At 50.9% G+C, this 19,664-nt stretch overlaps 9 pseudogenes; all 9 read left to right on the top strand.

Annotated features, from left to right (window-relative positions):
• Nucleotides 1–828: 828 nt before the first annotated feature.
• Nucleotides 829–948, top strand: LOC130353054 (5S ribosomal RNA; annotated as a pseudogene).
• Nucleotides 949–1,220: 272 nt separating this feature from the next.
• On the top strand, nt 1,221–1,340 carry LOC130317500 (5S ribosomal RNA; annotated as a pseudogene).
• Nucleotides 1,341–1,624: 284 nt separating this feature from the next.
• Nucleotides 1,625–1,744, top strand: LOC130330593 (5S ribosomal RNA; annotated as a pseudogene).
• Nucleotides 1,745–3,228: 1,484 nt separating this feature from the next.
• Nucleotides 3,229–3,348, top strand: LOC130315291 (5S ribosomal RNA; annotated as a pseudogene).
• Nucleotides 3,349–3,620: 272 nt separating this feature from the next.
• Nucleotides 3,621–3,740, top strand: LOC130316299 (5S ribosomal RNA; annotated as a pseudogene).
• A 3,880-nt stretch (nt 3,741–7,620) lies between these two features.
• LOC130322943 (5S ribosomal RNA) lies at nt 7,621–7,740 on the top strand (annotated as a pseudogene).
• A 5,081-nt stretch (nt 7,741–12,821) lies between these two features.
• LOC130322952 (5S ribosomal RNA) lies at nt 12,822–12,941 on the top strand (annotated as a pseudogene).
• A 2,477-nt stretch (nt 12,942–15,418) lies between these two features.
• Nucleotides 15,419–15,538, top strand: LOC130321962 (5S ribosomal RNA; annotated as a pseudogene).
• A 277-nt stretch (nt 15,539–15,815) lies between these two features.
• LOC130351903 (5S ribosomal RNA) lies at nt 15,816–15,935 on the top strand (annotated as a pseudogene).
• Nucleotides 15,936–19,664: the final 3,729 nt, after the last annotated feature.

A 19,664-nucleotide genomic window follows, 5' to 3' on the forward strand; every position in this document is an offset into this window, starting at 1 on the left:
GTATAAAAATCATGAAGCTGTCAATGGCCATCCTAAGCTGAACGTGCCTGCTCTCGTCAGATCGCAGACTGCTACCCAGCTTAGGGCCTGGTAAGTACTGGCATGGGACACTGGCTGGGAATCTCGGCTGCCGTTGACATTTTGCTCTGTTGCCGCCTTTCGTTCCGATTCCGAAAAGGATTTATTGATGCCTAAATGCACAGTATAAAGGGCGAGAAGCTGTCAACGGCCATCCTAAGCTGAACGTGCCTGCTCTCGTCAGATTGCAGACTGCTACCCAGCTTAGGGCTCAGTAAGTACCGGCATGGGAGACTGGCTGGGAATCCCGGGTGCAGTTGACATTTTGCTCTGTTGCCGCCTTCCGCTCCGATTCCGAAAAAGGATTTATTGATGCTTAAATGCGCAGTATAAAAATCATGAATCTGTCAATGGCCATCCTAAGCTGAATGCACCTGCTCTCGTCACATCGCAGACTGCTACCCAGCTTAGGGCCCGGTAAGTACTGGCATGGGAGACTGGCTGGGAATCCCGGTTGCCGTTGACATTTTGCTCTTATGCCGCCTTCAGTTCCGATTCCGAAAAGGATTTATTGATGCTTAAATGCACAGTATACAAAGTGTGAAGCTGTCAACGGCCATCCGAAGCTGAACGCGCCTGCTCTCGTCAGATCGCAGACTGCTACCCAGCTTAGGGCCTGGTAAGTACCAGCATGGGAGACTGGCTGGGAATCCCGGGTGCAGTTGACATTTTAATCTGTTGCTGCCTTCCGCTCCGATTCGGAAAAGGATTTATTGATGCTTAAATGCACAGTATAAAGGGCGTGAAGCTGTCAACGGCCATCCTAAGCTGAACGCGCCTGCTCTCGTCAGATCGCAGACTGCTACCCAGCTTAGGGCCCGGTAAGTACTAGCATGGGAGACTGGCTGGGAATTCCAGGTGTTGTTGACATTTTGCTCTGTAGCCGCCTTCCGCTCTGATTCCGAAAAGGATTTATTGATGCTTAAATCCACAGTATACAGGGTGTGAAGCCGTCTACGGCTATCCTAAGCTGAATGTGCCTGTTCTTGTCAGATCGCAGACTGCTGCCCGGCAAGTACGGGCATGGGAGACTGGCTGGCAATCCAAGGTGCTATTGACGTTTTGCTCTGTTGCCGCCTTCCTCTCCGATTCCGAAAACGATTTATTGATGCTTAAATGCACAGTATAAAAAGCATGAAGCTGTCAATGGCCATCCTAAGCTGAACGCGCCTGCTCTCGTCAGATCGCAGACTGCTACCCAGCTTAGGGCCCGGTAAGTACCAGCATGGGAGACTTGCTGGGAATCCCGGGTGCTGTTGACATTTTGCTCTATTGCTGCTTTCCGCTCCGATTCCGAAAAGGATTTATTGATGCTTAAATCCACAGTATACAGGGTGTGAAGATGTCTACGGCCATCCTAAGCTGAATGCGCCTGTTCTCGTCAGATCGCAGACTGGTACAGATGTTAGGGCCCGGTAAGTACCGGCATGGGACACTGGCTGGGAATCCCGGCTGCCGTTGACATTTTGCTCTGTTGCCGCCTTCCGTTCCGATTACGAAAAGGATTTATTGATGCTTAAATACACAGTATAAAGGGCAAGAAGCTGTCAACGGCCATCCTAAGCTGAACGCGCCTGCTCTCGTCAGATCGCAGACTGCTACCCAGCTTAGGGCCCGGTAAGTACCAGCATGGGAGACTGGCTGGGAAACCCGGCTGCCGTTGACATTTTGCTCTGTTGCCGCCTTCCGTTTCGATTCCGAAAAGGATTTATTGATGCTTAAATGCACAGTATACAAAATGTGAAGCTGTCAACGGCCATCCTAAGCTGAACGCGCCTGCTCTCATCAGATCGCAGACTGCTACCCAGCTTAGGGCCTGGTAAGAACAAGCATGGGAGACTGGCTGGGAATCCCGGGTGCAGTTGACATTTTAATCTGTTGCCGCCTTCCGTTCCGATTCTGAAAAGGATTTATTGATGCTTAAATGCACAGTATACAGGGTGTGAAGATGTCTACGGCCATCCTAAGCTAAATGCGCCTGTTCTCGTCAGATCGCAGACTGGTACAGATCTTAGGGCCCGGTAAGTACCGGCATGGGACACTGGCTGGGAATCCCGGCTGCCGTTGACATTTTGCTCTGTTGCCTCCTTCCCTTCCGATTCCGAAAAGGATTTATTGATGCTTAAATGCACAGTATAAAGGGCGAGAAGCTGTCAACGGCCATCCTAAGCTGAACGCGCCTGCTCTCGTCAGATCGCAGACTGCTACCCAGCTTAGGGCCCGGTAAGTACCAGCTTGGGAGACTGGCTGGGAATCCCGGGTGCAGTTGACATTTTGCTCTGTTGCCGCCTTCCGCTCCGATTCGGAATATTATTTATTGATGCTTAAATGCACAGTATAAAGGGCGCGAAGCTGTCAACGGCCATCCTAAGCTGAACGCGCCTGCTCTCGTCAGATCGCAGACCGCTACCCAGCTTAGGCCCGGTAAGTACCAGCATGGGAGACTGGCTGGGAATCCCAGGTGTTGTTGACATTTTGCTCTGTAGCCGCCTTCCGCTCCGATTCCGAAAAGGATTTATTGATGCTTAAATCCACAGTATACAGGGTGTGAAGCCGTCTACGGCTATCCTAAGCTGAATGTGCCTGTTCTTGTCAGATCGCAGACTGCTGCCCGGCAAGTACGGGCATGAGAGACTGGCTGGCAATCCAAGGTGCTATTGACATTTTGCTCTGTTGCCGCCTTCCTCTCCGATTCCGAAAAGGATTTATTGATGCTTAAATGCACAGTATAAAAAAGCATTAAGCTGTCAATGGCCATCCTAAGCTGAACGCGCCTGCACTTGTCCGATCGCAGACTGCTACACAGCTTAGGGCCCGGTAAGTATTGGCATGGGAGACTGGCTGGGAATCCCGGTTGCCGTTGACATTTTGCTCTTATGCCGCCTTCAGTTCCGATTCCGAAAAGGATTTATTGATGCTTAAATGCACAGTATACAAAGTGTGAAGCTGTCAACGGCCATCCGAAGCTGAACGCGCCTGCTCTCGTCAGATCGCAGACTGCTACCCAGCTTAGGGCCTGGTAAGTACCAGCATGGGAGACTGGCTGGGAATCCCGGGTGCAGTTGACATTTTAATCTGTTGCTGCCTTCAGCTCCGATTCGGAAAAGGATTTATTGATGCTTAAATGCACAGTATAAAGGGCGTGAAGCTGTCAACGGCCATCCTAAGCTGAACGCGCCTGCTCTCGTCAGATCGCAGACTGCTACCCAGCTTAGGGCCCGGTAAGTACTAGCATGGGAGACTGGCTGGGAATCCCAGGTGTTGTTGACATTTTGCTCTGTAGCCGCCTTCCGCTCTGATTCCGAAAAGGATTTATTGATGCTTAAATCCACAGTATACAGGGTGTGAAGCCGTCTACGGCTATCCTAAGCTGAATGTGCCTGTTCTTGTCAGATCGCAGACTGCTGCCCGGCAAGTACGGGCATGGGAGACTGGCTGGCAATCCAAGGTGCTATTGACGTTTTGCTCTGTTGCCGCCTTCCTCTCCGATTCCGAAAAGGATTTATTGATGCTTAAATGCACAGTATAAAAAGCATGAAGCTGTCAATGGCCATCCTAAGCTGAATGCGCCTGCTCTCGTCAGATCGCAGACTGCTACCCAGCTTAGGGCCCGGTAAGTACCAGAATGGGAGACTGGCTGGGAATCCCAGGTGTCGTTGACATTTTGTTCTGTTGCCGCCTTCCGCTCCGATTCCGAAAAGGATTTATTGATGCTTAAATCCACAGTATACAGGGTGTGAAGATGTCTACGGCCTTCCTAAGCTGAATGCGCCTGTTCTCGTCAGATCGCAGACTGCTTCCCAGCTTCGGGCCTGGTAAGTACCAGCATAGGAGACTGGCTGGGAATCCCGGGTGCAGTTGACATTTTGCTCTGTTTCTGCTCCGATTCCGAAAATTATTTATTGATGCTTAAATCCACAGTATACAAAGTGTGAAGCTGTCAACGGCCATCCTAAGCTTAACGCGCCTGCTCTCGTCAGATCGCAGACTGGTACAGATCTCAGGGCCCGGTAGGTACCGGCATGGGACACTGGCTGGGAATCCCGGGTGCAGTTGACATTTTGCTCTGTTGCCGCCTTCCGCTCCGATTCGGAAAATTATTTATTGATGCTTAAATGCACAGTATAAAGGGCATGAAGCTGTCAACAGCCATCCTAAGCTGAACGCGCCTGCTCTCGTCAGATCGCAGACTGCTACCCAGCTTAGTCCCGGTAAGTACCAGCATGGGAGACTGGCTGGGAATCCCAGGTGTTGTTGACATTTTGCTCTGTAGCCGCCTTCCGCTGCGATTCCGAAAAGGATTTATTGGTGCTTAAATCCACAGTATACAGGGTGTGAAGCCGTCTACGGCTATCCTAAGCTGAATGTGCCTGTTCTTGTCAGATCGCAGACTGCTGCCCGGCAAGTACGGGCATGGGAGACTGGCTGGCAATCCAAGGTGCTATTGACATTTTGCTCTGTTGCCGCCTTCCTCTCCGATTCCGAAAAGGATTTATTGATGCTTAAATGCACAGTATAAAAAGCATGAAGCTGTCAATGGCCATCCTAAGCAGAACGCGCCTGCACTCGTCCGATCGCAGACTGCTACCCAGCTTAGGGCCCGGTAAGTACTGGCATGGGAGACTGGCTGGGAATCCTGGGTGCTGTTGAAATTTTGCTCTATTGCTGCCTTCCGCTCCGATTCCGAAAATAATTTATTGATGCTTAAATCCACAGTATACAAGGTGTGAAGCTGTCCACGGCCATCCTAAGCTTAACTCGCCTGCTCTCGTCAGATCGCAGACTGGTACAGATTTTAGGGCCCGGTAAGTACCGGCATGAGACACTGGCTGGGAATCCCGGCTGCCGTTGACATTTTGCTCTGTTGCCGCCTTCCGTTCCGATTCCGAAAAGGATTTATTGATGCTTAAATGCACAGTATAAAGGGCGAGATGCTGTCAACGGCCATCCTAAGCTGAACGCGCCTGGTCTCGTCAGATCGCAGACTGCTACCCAACTTAGGGCCCGGTAAGTACTGGCATGGGAGACTGGCTGGGAATCCCAGGTGCCGTTGACATTTTGCTCTATTGCTGCCCTCTGCTTCGATTCCGAAAAGAATATATTGATGCTTAAATCCACAGTATACAAGGTGTGAAGCTGTCGACGGCCATCCTAAGCTTAACGCGCCTGCTCTCGTCAGATCGCAGACTGGTACAGATCTTAGGGCCCGGTAAGTACTGGCATGGGACACTGGCTGGGAATCCCGGCTGCCGTTGACACTTTGCTCTGTTGCCGCCTTACGCTCCGATTCCGAAAAGGATTTATTGATGCTTAAATCCACAGTATACAGGGTGTGAAGATGTCTACGGCCATCCTAAGCTGAATGCGCCTGTTCTCGTCAGATCGCAGACTGCTTCCCAGCTTCGGGCCTGGTAAGTACCAGCATGGGAGACTGGCTGGGAATCCCGGGTGCAGTTGACATTTTGCTCTGTTTCTGCTCCGATTCCGAAAATTATTTATTGATGCTTAAATCCACAGTATACAAAGTGTGAAGCTGTCAACGGCCATCCTAAGCTGAACGCGCCTGCTCTCGTCAGATCGCAGACTGCTACCCAGCTTAGGGCCCGTTAAGTACCAGCATGGGAGACTGGCTGGGAATCCCAGGTGGTGTTCACTTTTTGCTCTGTAGCCGCCTTCCGCTGCGATTCCGAAAATGATTTATTGATGCTTAAATCCACAGTATACAGGGTGTGAAGCCGTCTACGGCTATCCTAAGCTGAATGTGCCTGTTCTTGTCAGATCGCAGACTGCTGCCTGGCAAGTACGGGCATGGGAGACTGGCTGGCAATCCAAGGTGCTATTGACATTTTGCTCTGTTGCCGCCTTCCTCTCCGATTCCGAAAAGGATTTATTGATGCTTAAATGCACAGTATAAAAAGCATGAAGCTGTCAATGGCCATCGTAAGCTGAACGCGCCTGCTCTCGTCAGATCGCAGACTTCTACCCAGCTTAGGGCCCGGTAAGTACTGGCAGGGGAGACTGGCTGGGAATCCCAGGTGCCGTTGACATTTTGCTCTATTGCTGCCTTCCGCTCCGATTCCGAAAATAATTTATTGATGCTTAAATCCACAGTATACAAGGTGTGAAGCTGTCGACGGCCATCCTAAGCTTAACGCGCCAGCTCTCGTCAGATCGCAGACTGGTACAGATCTTAGGGCCCGGTAAGTACCGGCATGGGACACTGGCTGGGAATCCCGGCTGCCGTTGACATTTTGCTCTGTTGCCGCCTTACGCTCCGATTCCGAAAAGGATTTATTGATGCTTAAATCCACAGTATACAGGGTGTGAAGATGTCTACGGCCATCCTAAGCTGAATGCGCCTGTTCTCGTCAGATCGCAGACTGGTACAGATCTTAGGGCCCGGTAAGTACCGGCATGGGACACTGGCTGGGAATCCCGGCTGCCGTTGACATTTTGCTCTGTTGCCGCCTTCCGTTCCGTTCCGATTCCGAAAAGGATTTATTGATGCTTAAATGCACAGTATAAAGGGCGAGAAGCTGTCAACAGCCATCCTTAGCTGTATGCGCCTCCTCTCGTCCGATCGCAGACTGCTACCCAGCTTAGGGCCCGGTAAGTACCAGCATGGGAGACTGGCTGGGAATCCCGGCTGCCGTTGACATTTTGCTCTGTTGCCGCCTTCAGTTCCGATTCCGAAAAGGATTTATTGATGCTTAAATGCACAGTATACAAAATGTGAAGCTGTCAACGGCCATCCTAAGCTGAACGCGCCTGCTCTCGGCAGATCGCAGACTGCTACACAGCTTAGGGCCTGGTAAGAACCAGCATGGGAGACTGGCTGGGAATCCCGGGTGCAGTTGACATTTTAATCTGTTGCCGCCTTCCGCTCCGATTCGGAAAAGGATTTATTGATGCTAAAATGCACAGTATAAAGGGCATGAAGCTGTTAACGGCCATCCTAAGCTGAACGCGCCTGCTCTCGTCAGATCGCAGACTGCTACCCATGTTAGGGCCCGGTAAGTACCAGCATGGGAGACTGGCTGGGAATCTCAGGTGTTGTTGACATTTTGCTCTGTAGCTCTGTAGACATTTTGCTCCGATTCCGAAAAGGATTTATTGATGCTTAAATCCACAATATACAGGGTGTGAAACCGTCTACGGCTATCCTAAGCTGAATGCGCCTGTTCTTGTCAGATCGCAGACTGCTGCCCGGCAAATACGGGCATGGGAGACTGGCTGGCAATCCAAGGTGCTATTGACATTTTGATCTGTTGCAGCCTTCCTCTCCGATTAAAAAAAATATTTATTGATGCTTAAATCCACAGTATACAAGGCATGAAGATGTCAACGGCCATCCTAAGCTGAACGCGCCTGCTCTCGACAGATCGCAGACTGCTACCCAGCTTAGGGCCCGGTAAGTACTGGCATGGGAGACTGGCTGGGAATCCCGGCTGCCGTTGACATTTTGCTCTGTTGCCGCCTTCCGTTCCGATTCCGAAAAGGATTTATTGATGCCTAAATGCACAGTATAAAGGGCGAGAAGCTGTCAACGGCCATCCTAAGCTGAACGCGCCTGCTCTCGTCAGATCGCAGACTGCTACCCAGCTTAGGGCCCGGTAAGTACCAGCATGGGAGACTGGCTGGGAATCCTGGGTGCCGTTGACATTTTGCTCTATTGCTGCTTTCCGCTCCGATTCCGAAAAGAATTTATTGATGCTTAAATCCACAGTATACAAGGTGTGAAGCTGTCGACGGCCATCCTAAGCTTAACGCGCCTGCTCTTGTCAGATCGCAGACTGGTACAGATCTTAGGGCCCGGTAAGTACCAGCATGGGACACTGGCTCGGAATCCCGGCTGCCGTTGACATTTTGCTCTGTTGCCGCCTTCCGTTTCCGATTCCGAAAAGGATTTATTGATGCTTAAATGCACAGTATAAAGGGCAAGAAGCTGTCAACGGCCATCCTAAGCTGTACGTGCCTGCTCTCGTCAGATCGCAGACTGCTACCCAGCTTAGGGCTCGGAAAGTACCAGCATGGGAGACTGGCTGGGAATCCCAGGTGTCGTTGACATTTTGCTCTGTTGCCGCCTTACGCTCCGATTCCGAAAAGGATTTATTGATGCTTAAATCCACAGTATACAGGGTGTGAAGATGTCTACGGCCATCCTAAGCTGAATGCGCCTGTTCTCGTCAGATCGCAGACTGCTACCCAGCTTCGGGCCTGGTAAGTACCAGCATGGGAGACTGGCTGGGAATCCCGGGTGGAGTTGACATTTTGCTCTGTTTCTGCTACGAGTCCGAAAATTATTTATTGATGCTTAAATCCACAGTATACAAAGTGTGAAGCTGTCAACGGCCATCCTAAGCTGAACGCGCCTGCTCTCGTCAGATCGCAGACTTCTACCCAGCTTAGGGCCTGGTAAGTACCAGCATGGAAGACTGGCTGGGAATCCCGGGTGCAGTTGACATTTTAATCTGTTGCCGCCTTCCGCTCCGATTCGGAAAAGGATTTATTGATGCTTAAATCCACAATACACAGGGTGTGAAGCTGTCAACGGCCATCCTAAGCCTGAACGTGCCTGCTCTCCTCAGATCACAGACTGCTGCCCGGCAGTTACCGGCATGGGAGACTGGCTGGCAATACAAGGTGCCATTGACATTTTGCTCTGTTGCCGCCTTCCTCTCCGATTAATAAAAATATTTATTGATGCTTAAATCCACAATATACAAGGCGTGAAGATGTCAACGGCCATCCTAAGCTGAACGCGCCTGCTCTCGTCAGATTGCAGACCGCTACCCAGCTTAGGGCCCAGTAAGTACCGGCATGGGAGACTGGCTGGGAATCCGGGTGCAGTTGACATTTTGCTCTGTTGCCGCCTTCCGTTCCGATTCCGAAAAGGATTTATTGATGCTTAAATGCACAGTATAAAAAGCATGAAGCTGTCAATGGCCATCCTAAGCTGAACGCGCCTGCTCTCGTCAGATTGCAGACTGCTACCCAGCTTAGGGCCCGGTAAGTACTGGCATGGGAGACTGGCTGGGAATACCGGTTGCCATTGACATTTTGCTCTATTGCTGCCTTCCGCTCCGATTCCGAAAAGAATTTATTGATGCTTAAATCCACAGTATACAAGGTGTGAAGCTGTCAACGGCCATCCTAAGCTTAACGCGCCTGCTCTCGTCAGATCGCAGACTGGTACAGATCTTAGGGCCCGGAAAGTACCGGCATGGGACACTGGCTGGGAATCCCGGCTGCCGTTGACATTTTGCTCTGTTGCCGCCTTCCGTTCCGATTCCGAAAAGGATTTATTGATGCTTAAATGCACAGTATACAAAGTTTGAACCTGTCTATGGCCATCCTAAGCTGAACGCGCCTGCTCTCGTCAGATCGCAGACTGCTACCCAGCTTAGGGCCCGGTAGGTACCAGCATGGGAGACTGGCTGGGAATCCCAGGTGTTGTTGACATTTTGCTCTGTAGCCGCCTTCCGCTCCGATTCCGAAAAGGATTTATTGATGCTTAAATCCACAGTATACAGGGTGTGAAGCCGTCTACGGCTATCCTAAGCTGAATGTGCCTGTTCTTGTCAGATCGCAGACTGCTGCCCGGCAAGTACGGGCATGGGAGACTGGCAGGCAATCCAAGGTGCTATTGACATTTTGCTCTGTTGCTGCCTTCCTCTCCGATTCCGAAAAGGATTTATTGATGCTTAAATGCACAGTATAAAAACCATGAAGCTGTCAAAGGCTGTCCTAAGCTGAACGCGCCTGCTCTCGTCAGATCGCAGACTGTTACCCAGCTTAGAGCCTGGTAAGTACTGGCATGGGAGACTGGCTGGGAAACCCGAGTGCCGTTGACATTTTGCTCTATTGCTGCCTTCTGCTCCGATTCCGAAAAGAATTTATTGATGCTTAAATCCACAGTATACAAGGTGTGAAGCTGTCGACGGCCATCCTAAGCTTAACGCGCCTGCTCTCGTCAGATCGCAGACTGGTACAGATCTTAGGTCCCGGTAAGTACCGGCATGGGACACTGGCTGGGAATCCCGGCTGCCGTTGACATTTTGCTCTGTTGCCGCCTTACGCTCCGATTCCGAAAAGGATTTATTGATGCTTAAATCCACAGTATACAGGGTGTGAAGATGTCTACGGCCATCCTAAGCTGAATGCGCCTGTTCTCGTCAGATCGCAGACTGCTTCCCAGCTTCGGGCCTGGTAAGTACCAGCATGGGAGACTGGCTGGGAATCCCGGGTGCAGTTGACATTTTGCTCTGTTTCTGCTCCGATTCCGAAAATTATTTATTGATGCTTAAATCCACAGTATACAAAGTGTGAAGCTGTCAACGGCCATCCTAAGCTTAACGCGCCTGCTCTCGTCAGATCGCAGACTGGTACAGATCTCAGGGCCCGGTAGGTACCGGCATGGGACACTGGCTGGGAATCCCGGGTGCAGTTGACATTTTGCTCTGTTGCCGCCTTCCGCTCCGATTCGGAAAATTATTTATTGATGCTTAAATGCACAGTATAAAGGGCATGAAGCTGTCAGCAGCCATCCTAAGCTGAACGCGCCTGCTCTCGTCAGATCGCAGACTGCTACCCAGCTTAGTCCCGGTAAGTACCAGCATGGGAGACTGGCTGGGAATCCCAGGTGTTGTTGACATTTTGCTCTGTAGCCGCCTTCCGCTGCGATTCCGAAAAGGATTTATTGGTGCTTAAATCCACAGTATACAGGGTGTGAAGCCGTCTACGGCTATCCTAAGCTGAATGTGCCTGTTCTTGTCAGATCGCAGACTGCTGCCCGGCAAGTACGGGCATGGGAGACTGGCTGGCAATCCAAGGTGCTATTGACATTTTGCTCTGTTGCCGCCTTCCTCTCCGATTCCGAAAAGGATTTATTGATGCTTAAATGCACAGTATAAAAAGCATGAAGCTGTCAATGGCCATCCTAAGCTGAACGCGCCTGCACTCGTCCGATCGCAGACTGCTACCCAGCTTAGGGCCCGGTAAGTACTGGCATGGGAGACTGGCTGGGAATCCTGGGTGCTGTTGAAATTTTGCTCTATTGCTGCCTTCCGCTCCGATTCCGAAAAGAATTTATTGATGCTTAAATCCACAGTATACAAGGTGTGAAGCTGTCCACGGCCATCCTAAGCTTAACTCGCCTGCTCTCGTCAGATCGCAGACTGGTACAGATTTTAGGGCCCGGTAAGTACCGGCATGAGACACTGGCTGGGAATCCCGGCTGCCGTTGACATTTTGCTCTGTTGCCGCCTTCCGTTCCGATTCCGAAAAGGATTTATTGATGCTTAAATGCACAGTATAAAGGGCGAGATGCTGTCAACGGCCATCCTAAGCTGAACGCGCCTGGTCTCGTCAGATCGCAGACTGCTACCCAACTTAGGGCCCGGTATGTACTGGCATGGGAGACTGGCTGGGAATCCCAGGTGCCGTTGACATTTTGCTCTGTTGCCGCCTTACGCTCCGATTCCGAAAAGGATTTATTGATGCTTAAATCCACAGTATACAGGGTGTGAAGATGTCTACGGCCATCCTAAGCTGAATGCGCCTGTTCTTGTCAGATCGCAGACTGGTACAGATCTTAGGGCCCGGTAAGTACCGGCATGGGACACTGGCTGGGAATCCCGGCTGCCGTTGACATTTTGCTCTGTTGCCGCCTTCCGTTCCGTTCCGATTCCGAAAAGGATTTATTGATGCTTAAATGCACAGTATAAAGGGCGAGAAGCTGTCAACAGCCATCCTTAGCTGTATGCGCCTCCTCTCGTCCGATCGCAGACTGCTACCCAGCTTAGGGCCCGGTAAGTACCAGCATGGGAGACTGGCTGGGAATCCCGGCTGCCGTTGACATTTTGCTCTGTTGCCGCCTTCCGTTCCGATTCCGAAAAGGATTTATTGATGCTTAAATGCACAGTATACAAAATGTGAAGCTGTCAACGGCCATCCTAAGCTGAACGCGCCTGCTCTCGGCAGATCGCAGACTGCTACCCAGCTTAGGGCCTGGTAAGAACCAGCATGGGAGACTGGCTGGGAATCCCGGGTGCAGTTGACATTTTAATCTGTTGCCGCCTTCCGCTCCGATTCGGAAAAGGATTTATTGATGCTAAAATGCACAGTATAAAGGGCATGAAGCTGTTAACGGCCATCCTAAGCTGAACGCGCCTGCTCTCGTCAGATCGCAGACTGCTACCCATGTTAGGGCCCGGTAAGTACCAGCATGGGAGACTGGCTGGGAATCTCAGGTGTTGTTGACATTTTGCTCTGTAGCTCTGTAGACATTTTGCTCCGATTCCGAAAAGGATTTATTGATGCTTAAATCCACAATATACAGGGTGTGAAACCGTCTACGGCTATCCTAAGCTGAATGCGCCTGTTCTTGTCAGATCGCAGACTGCTGCCCGGCAAATACGGGCATGGGAGACTGGCTGGCAATCCAAGGTGCTATTGACATTTTGATCTGTTGCAGCCTTCCTCTCCGATTAAAAAAAATATTTATTGATGCTTAAATCCACAGTATACAAGGCATGAAGATGTCAACGGCCATCCTAAGCTGAACGCGCCTGCTCTCGACAGATCGCAGACTGCTACCCAGCTTAGGGCCCGATAAGTACTGGCATGGGAGACTGGCTGGGAATCCCGGCTGCCGTTGACATTTTGCTCTGTTGCCGCCTTCCGTTCCGATTCCGAAAAGGATTTATTGATGCCTAAATGCACAGTATAAAGGGCGAGAAGCTGTCAACGGCCATCCTAAGCTGAACGCGCCTGCTCTCGTCAGATCGCAGACTGCTACCCAGCTTAGGGCCCGGTAAGTACCAGCATGGGAGACTGGCTGGGAATCCTGGGTGCCGTTGACATTTTGCTCTATTGCTGCTTTCCGCTCCGATTCCGAAAAGAATTTATTGATGCTTAAATCCACAGTATACAAGGTGTGAAGCTGTCGACGGCCATCCTAAGCTTAACGCGCCTGCTCTTGTCAGATCGCAGACTGGTACAGATCTTAGGGCCCGGTAAGTACCGGCATGGGACACTGGCTCGGAATCCCGGCTGCCGTTGACATTTTGCTCTGTTGCCGCCTTCCGTTTCCGATTCCGAAAAGGATTTATTGATGCTTAAATGCACAGTATAAAGGGCAAGAAGCTGTCAACGGCCATCCTAAGCTGTACGTGCCTGCTCTCGTCAGATCGCAGACTGCTACCCAGCTTAGGGCTCGGAAAGTACCAGCATGGGAGACTGGCTGGGAATCCCAGGTGTCGTTGACATTTTGCTCTGTTGCCGCCTTACGCTCCGATTCCGAAAAGGATTTATTGATGCTTAAATCCACAGTATACAGGGTGTGAAGATGTCTACGGCCATCCTAAGCTGAATGCGCCTGTTCTCGTCAGATCGCAGACTGCTACCCAGCTTCGGGCCTGGTAAGTACCAGGATGGGAGACTGGCTGGGAATCCCGGGTGGAGTTGACATTTTGCTCTGTTTCTGCTACGAGTCCGAAAATTATTTATTGATGCTTAAATCCACAGTATACAAAGTGTGAAGCTGTCAACGGCCATCCTAAGCTGAACGCGCCTGCTCTCGTCAGATCGCAGACTTCTACCCAGCTTAGGGCCTGGTAAGTACCAGCATGGGAGACTGGCTGGGAATCCCGGGTGCAGTTGACATTTTAATCTGTTGCCGCCTTCCGCTCCGATTCGGAAAAGGATTTATTGATGCTTAAATCCACAATACACAGGGTGTGAAGCTGTCAACGGCCATCCTAAGCCTGAACGTGCCTGCTCTCCTCAGATCACAGACTGCTGCCCGGCAGTTACCGGCATGGGAGACTGGCTGGCAATACAATGTGCCATTGACATTTTGCTCTGTTGCCGCCTTCCTCTCCGATTAATAAAAATATTTATTGATGCTTAAATCCACAATATACAAGGCGTGAAGATGTCAACGGCCATCCTAAGCTGAACGTGCCTGCTCTCGTCAGATCGCAGACCGCTACCCAGCTTAGGGCCCAGTAAGTACCGGCATGGGAGACTGGCTGGGAATCCGGGTGCAGTTGACATTTTGCTCTGTTGCCGCCTTCCGTTCCGATTCCGAAAAGGATTTATTGATGCTTAAATGCACAGTATAAAAAGCATGAAGCTGTCAATGGCCATCCTAAGCTGAACGCGCCTGCTCTCGTCAGATTGCAGACTGCTACCCAGCTTAGGGCCCGGTAAGTACTGGCATGGGAGACTGGCTGGGAATACCGGTTGCCATTGACATTTTGCTCTATTGCTGCCTTCCGCTCCGATTCCGAAAAGAATTTATTGATGCTTAAATCCACAGTATACAAGGTGTGAAGCTGTCAACGGCCATCCTAAGCTTAACGCGCCTGCTCTCGTCAGATCGCAGACTGGTACAGATCTTAGGGCCCGGTAAGTACCGGCATGGGACACTGGCTGGGAATCCCGGCTGCCGTTGACATTTTGCTCTGTTGCCGCCTTCCGTTCCGATTCCGAAAAGGATTTATTGATGCTTAAATGCACAGTATACAAAGTTTGAACCTGTCTATGGCCATCCTAAGCTGAACGCGCCTGCTCTCGTTAGATCGCAGACTGCTACCCAGCTTAGGGCCCGGTAGGTACCAGCATGGGAGACTGGCTGGGAATCCCAGGTGTTGTTGACATTTTGCTCTGTAGCCGCCTTCCGCTCCGATTCCGAAAAGGATTTATTGATGCTTAAATCCACAGTATACAGGGTGTGAAGCCGTCTACGGCTATCCTAAGCTGAATGTGCCTGTTCTTGTCAGATCGCAGACTGCTGCCCGGCAAGTACGGGCATGGGAGACTGGCAGGCAATCCAAGGTGCTATTGACATTTTGCTCTGTTGCTGCCTTCCTCTCCGATTCCGAAAAGGATTTATTGATGCTTAAATGCACAGTATAAAAACCATGAAGCTGTCAATGGCTGTCCTAAGCTGAACGCGCCTGCTCTCGTCAGATCGCAGACTGCTACCCAGCTTAGGGCCTGGTAAGTACTGGCATGGGAGACTGGCTGGGAAACCCGAGTGCCGTTGACATTTTGCTCTATTGCTGCCTTCCGCTCCGATTCCGAAAATAATTTATTGATGCTTAAATCCACAGTATACAAGGTGTGAAGCTGTCGACGGCCATCCTAAGCTTAACGCGCCTGCTCTTGTCAGATCGCAGACTGGTACAGATCTTTGGGCCCGGTAAGTACCGGCATGGGACACTGGCTGGGAATCCCGGCTGCCGTTGACATTTTGCTCTGTTGCCGCCTTCCGATTCCGATTCCGATAAGGATTTATTGATGCTTAAATGCACAGTATAAAGGGCGAGAAGCTGTCAACGGCCATCCTAAGCTGAACGTGCCTGCTCTCGTCAGATCGCAGACTGCTACCCAGCTTAGGGCCCGGTAAGTACCAGCATGGGAGACTGGCTGGGAATCCCAGGTGTCGTTGACCTTTTGCTCTGTTGCCGCCTTACGCTCCGATTCCGAAAAGGATTTATTGATGCTTAAATCCACAGTATACAGGGTGTGAAGATGTCTACGGCCATCCTAAGCTGAATGCGCCTGTTCTCGTCATATTGCAGACTGCTACACAGCTTCGGGCCTGGTAAGTACCAGCATGGGAGACTGGCTGGGAATCCCGGGTGCAGTTGACATTTTGCTCTGTTTCTGCTCCGATTCCGAAAATTATTTATTGATGCTTAAATCCACAGTATACAAAGTGTGAAGCTGTCAACGGCCATCCTAAGCTGAACGCGCCTGCTCTCGTCAGATCGCAGACTGCTACCCAGCTTAGGGCCTGGTAAGTACCAGCATGGGAGACTGGCTGGGAATCCCGGGTGCAGTTGACACTTTAATCTGTTGCCGCCTTCAGCTCCGATTCGAAAAAGGATTTATTGATGCTTAAATCCACAATCCACAATACACAGGGTGTGAAGCTGTCAATGGCCATCCTAAGCTGAACGTGCCTGCTCTCCTCAGATCACAGACTGCTGCCCGGCAGTTACCGGCATAGGAGACTGGCTGGCAATACAAGGTGCCATTGACATTTTTGCTCTGTTGCCGCCTTCCTCTCCGATTAATAAAAATATTTATTGATGCTTAAATCCACAATATACAAAGCATGAAGATGTCAACGGCCATCCTAAGCTGAACGCGCCTGCTCTCGTCAGATCGCAGACCGCTACCCAGCTTAGGGCCCAGTAAGTACCGGCATGGGAGACTGGCTGGGAATCCGGGTGCAGTTGACATTTTGCTCTGTTGCCGCCTTCCGTTCCGATTCCGAAAAGGATTTATTGATGCTTAAATGCACAGTATAAAAAGCATGAAGCTGTCAATGGCAATCCTAAGCTGAACGCGCCTGCTCTCGTCAGATTGCAGACTGCTACCCAGCTTAGGGCCCGGTAAGTACTGGCATGGGAGACTGGCTGGGAATACCGGTTGCCATTGACATTTTGCTCTATTGCTGCCTTCCGCTCCGATTCCGAAAAGAATTTATTGATGCTTAAATCCACAGTATACAAGGTGTGAAGCTGTCAACGGCCATCCTAAGCTTAACGCGCCTGCTCTCGTCAGATCGCAGACTGGTACAGATCTTAGGGCCCGGAAAGTACCGGCATGGGACACTGGCTGGGAATCCCGGCTGCCGTTGACATTTTGCTCTGTTGCCGCCTTCCGTTCCGATTCCGAAAAGGATTTATTGATGCTTAAATGCACAGTATACAAAGTTTGAACCTGTCTATGGCCATCCTAAGCTGAACGCGCCTGCTCTCGTCAGATCGCAGACTGCTACCCAGCTTAGGGCCCGGTAGGTACCAGCGTGGGAGACTGGCTGGGAATCCCAGGTGTTGTTGACATTTTGCTCTGTAGCCGCCTTCCGCTCCGATTCCGAAAAGGATTTATTGATGCTTAAATCCACAGTATACAGGGTGTGAAGCCGTCTACGGCTATCCTAAGCTGAATGTGCCTGTTCTTGTCAGATCGCAGACTGCTGCCCGGCAAGTACGGGCATGGGAGACTGGCAGGCAATCCAAGGTGCTATTGACATTTTGCTCTGTTGCTGCCTTCCTCTCCGATTCCGAAAAGGATTTATTGATGCTTAAATGCACAGTATAAAAACCATGAAGCTGTCAATGGCTGTCCTAAGCTGAACGCGCCTGCTCTCGTCAGATCGCAGACTGCTACCCAGCTTAGAGCCTGGTAAGTACTGGCATGGGAGACTGGCTGGGAAACCCGAGTGCTGTTGACATTTTGCTCTATTGCTGCCTTCTGCTCCGATTCCGAAAAGAATTTATTGATGCTTAAATCCACAGTATACAAGGTGTGAAGCTGTCGACGGCCATCCTAAGCTTAACGCGCCTGCTCTCGTCAGATCGCAGACTGGTACAGATCTTAGGTCCCGGTAAGTACCGGCATGGGACACTGGCTGGGAATCCCGGCTGCCGTTGACATTTTGCTCTGTTGCCGCCTTACGCTCCGATTCCGAAAAGGATTTATTGATGCTTAAATCCACAGTATACAGGGTGTGAAGATGTCTACGGCCATCCTAAGCTGAATGCGCCTGTTCTCGTCAGATCGCAGACTGCTTCCCAGCTTCGGGCCTGGTAAGTACCAGCATGGGAGACTGGCTGGGAATCCCGGGTGCAGTTGACATTTTGCTCTGTTTCTGCTCCGATTCCGAAAATTATTTATTGATGCTTAAATCCACAGTATACAAAGTGTGAAGCTGTCAACGGCCATCCTAAGCTTAACGCGCCTGCTCTCGTCAGATCGCAGACTGGTACAGATCTCAGGGCCCGGTAGGTACCGGCATGGGACACTGGCTGGGAATCCCGGGTGCAGTTGACATTTTGCTCTGTTGCCGCCTTCCGCTCCGATTCGGAAAATTATTTATTGATGCTTAAATGCACAGTATAAAGGGCATGAAGCTGTCAACAGCAATCCTAAGCTGAACGCGCCTGCTCTCGTCAGATCGCAGACTGCTACCCAGCTTAGTCCCGGTAAGTACCAGCATGGGAGACTGGCTGGGAATCCCAGGTGTTGTTGACATTTTGCTCTGTAGCCGCCTTCCGCTGCGATTCCGAAAAGGATTTATTGGTGCTTAAATCCACAGTATACAGGGTGTGAAGCCGTCTACGGCTATCCTAAGCTGAATGTGCCTGTTCTTGTCAGATCGCAGACTGCTGCCCGGCAAGTACGGGCATGGGAGACTGGCTGGCAATCCAAGGTGCTATTGACATTTTGCTCTGTTGCCGCCTTCCTCTCCGATTCCGAAAAGGATTTATTGATGCTTAAATGCACAGTATAAAAAGCATGAAGCTGTCAATGGCCATCCTAAGCTGAACGCGCCTGCACTCGTCCGATCGCAGACTGCTACCCAGCTTAGGGCCCGGTAAGTACTGGCATGGGAGACTGGCTGGGAATCCTGGGTGCTGTTGAAATTTTGCTCTATTGCTGCCTTCCGCTCCGATTCCGAAAAGAATTTATTGATGCTTAAATCCACAGTATACAAGGTGTGAAGCTGTCCACGGCCATCCTAAGCTTAACTCGCCTGCTCTCGTCAGATCGCAGACTGGTACAGATTTTAGGGCCCGGTAAGTACCGGCATGAGACACTGGCTGGGAATCCCGGCTGCCGTTGACATTTTGCTCTGTTGCCGCCTTCCGTTCCGATTCCGAAAAGGATTTATTGATGCTTAAATGCACAGTATAAAGGGCGAGATGCTGTCAACGGCCATCCTAAGCTGAACGCGCCTGGTCTCGTCAGATCGCAGACTGCTACCCAACTTAGGGCCCGGTAAGTACTGGCATGGGAGACTGGCTGGGAATCCCAGGTGCCGTTGACATTTTGCTCTATTGCTGCCCTCCGCTTCGATTCCGAAAAGAATTTATTGATGCTTAAATCCACAGTATACAAGGTGTGAAGCTGTCGACGGCCATCCTAAGCTTAACGCGCCTGCTCTCGTCAGATCGCAGACTGGTACAGATCTTAGGGCCCGGTAAGTACTGGCATGGGACACTGGCTGGGAATCCCGGCTGCCGTTGACACTTTGCTCTGTTGCCGCCTTACGCTCCGATTCCGAAAAGGATTTATTGATGCTTAAATCCACAGTATACAGGGTGTGAAGATGTCTACGGCCATCCTAAGCTGAATGCGCCTGTTCTCGTCAGATCGCAGACTGCTTCCCAGCTTCGGGCCTGGTAAGTACCAGCATGGGAGACTGGCTGGGAATCCCGGGTGCAGTTGACATTTTGCTCTGTTTCTGCTCCGATTCCGAAAATTATTTATTGATGCTTAAATCCACAGTATACAAAGTGTGAAGCTGTCAACGGCCATCCTAAGCTGAACGCGCCTGCTCTCGTCAGATCGCAGACTGCTACCCAGCTTAGGGCCCGTTAAGTACCAGCATGGGAGACTGGCTGGGAATCCCAGGTGGTGTTCACTTTTTGCTCTGTAGCCGCCTTCCGCTGCGATTCCGAAAATGATTTATTGATGCTTAAATCCACAGTATACAGGGTGTGAAGCCGTCTACGGCTATCCTAAGCTGAATGTGCCTGTTCTTGTCAGATCGCAGACTGCTG

Source organism: Hyla sarda, chromosome 1 (assembly GCF_029499605.1).
Source record: "Hyla sarda isolate aHylSar1 chromosome 1, aHylSar1.hap1, whole genome shotgun sequence".
Taxonomy (NCBI): Eukaryota; Metazoa; Chordata; class Amphibia; order Anura; family Hylidae; genus Hyla; species Hyla sarda.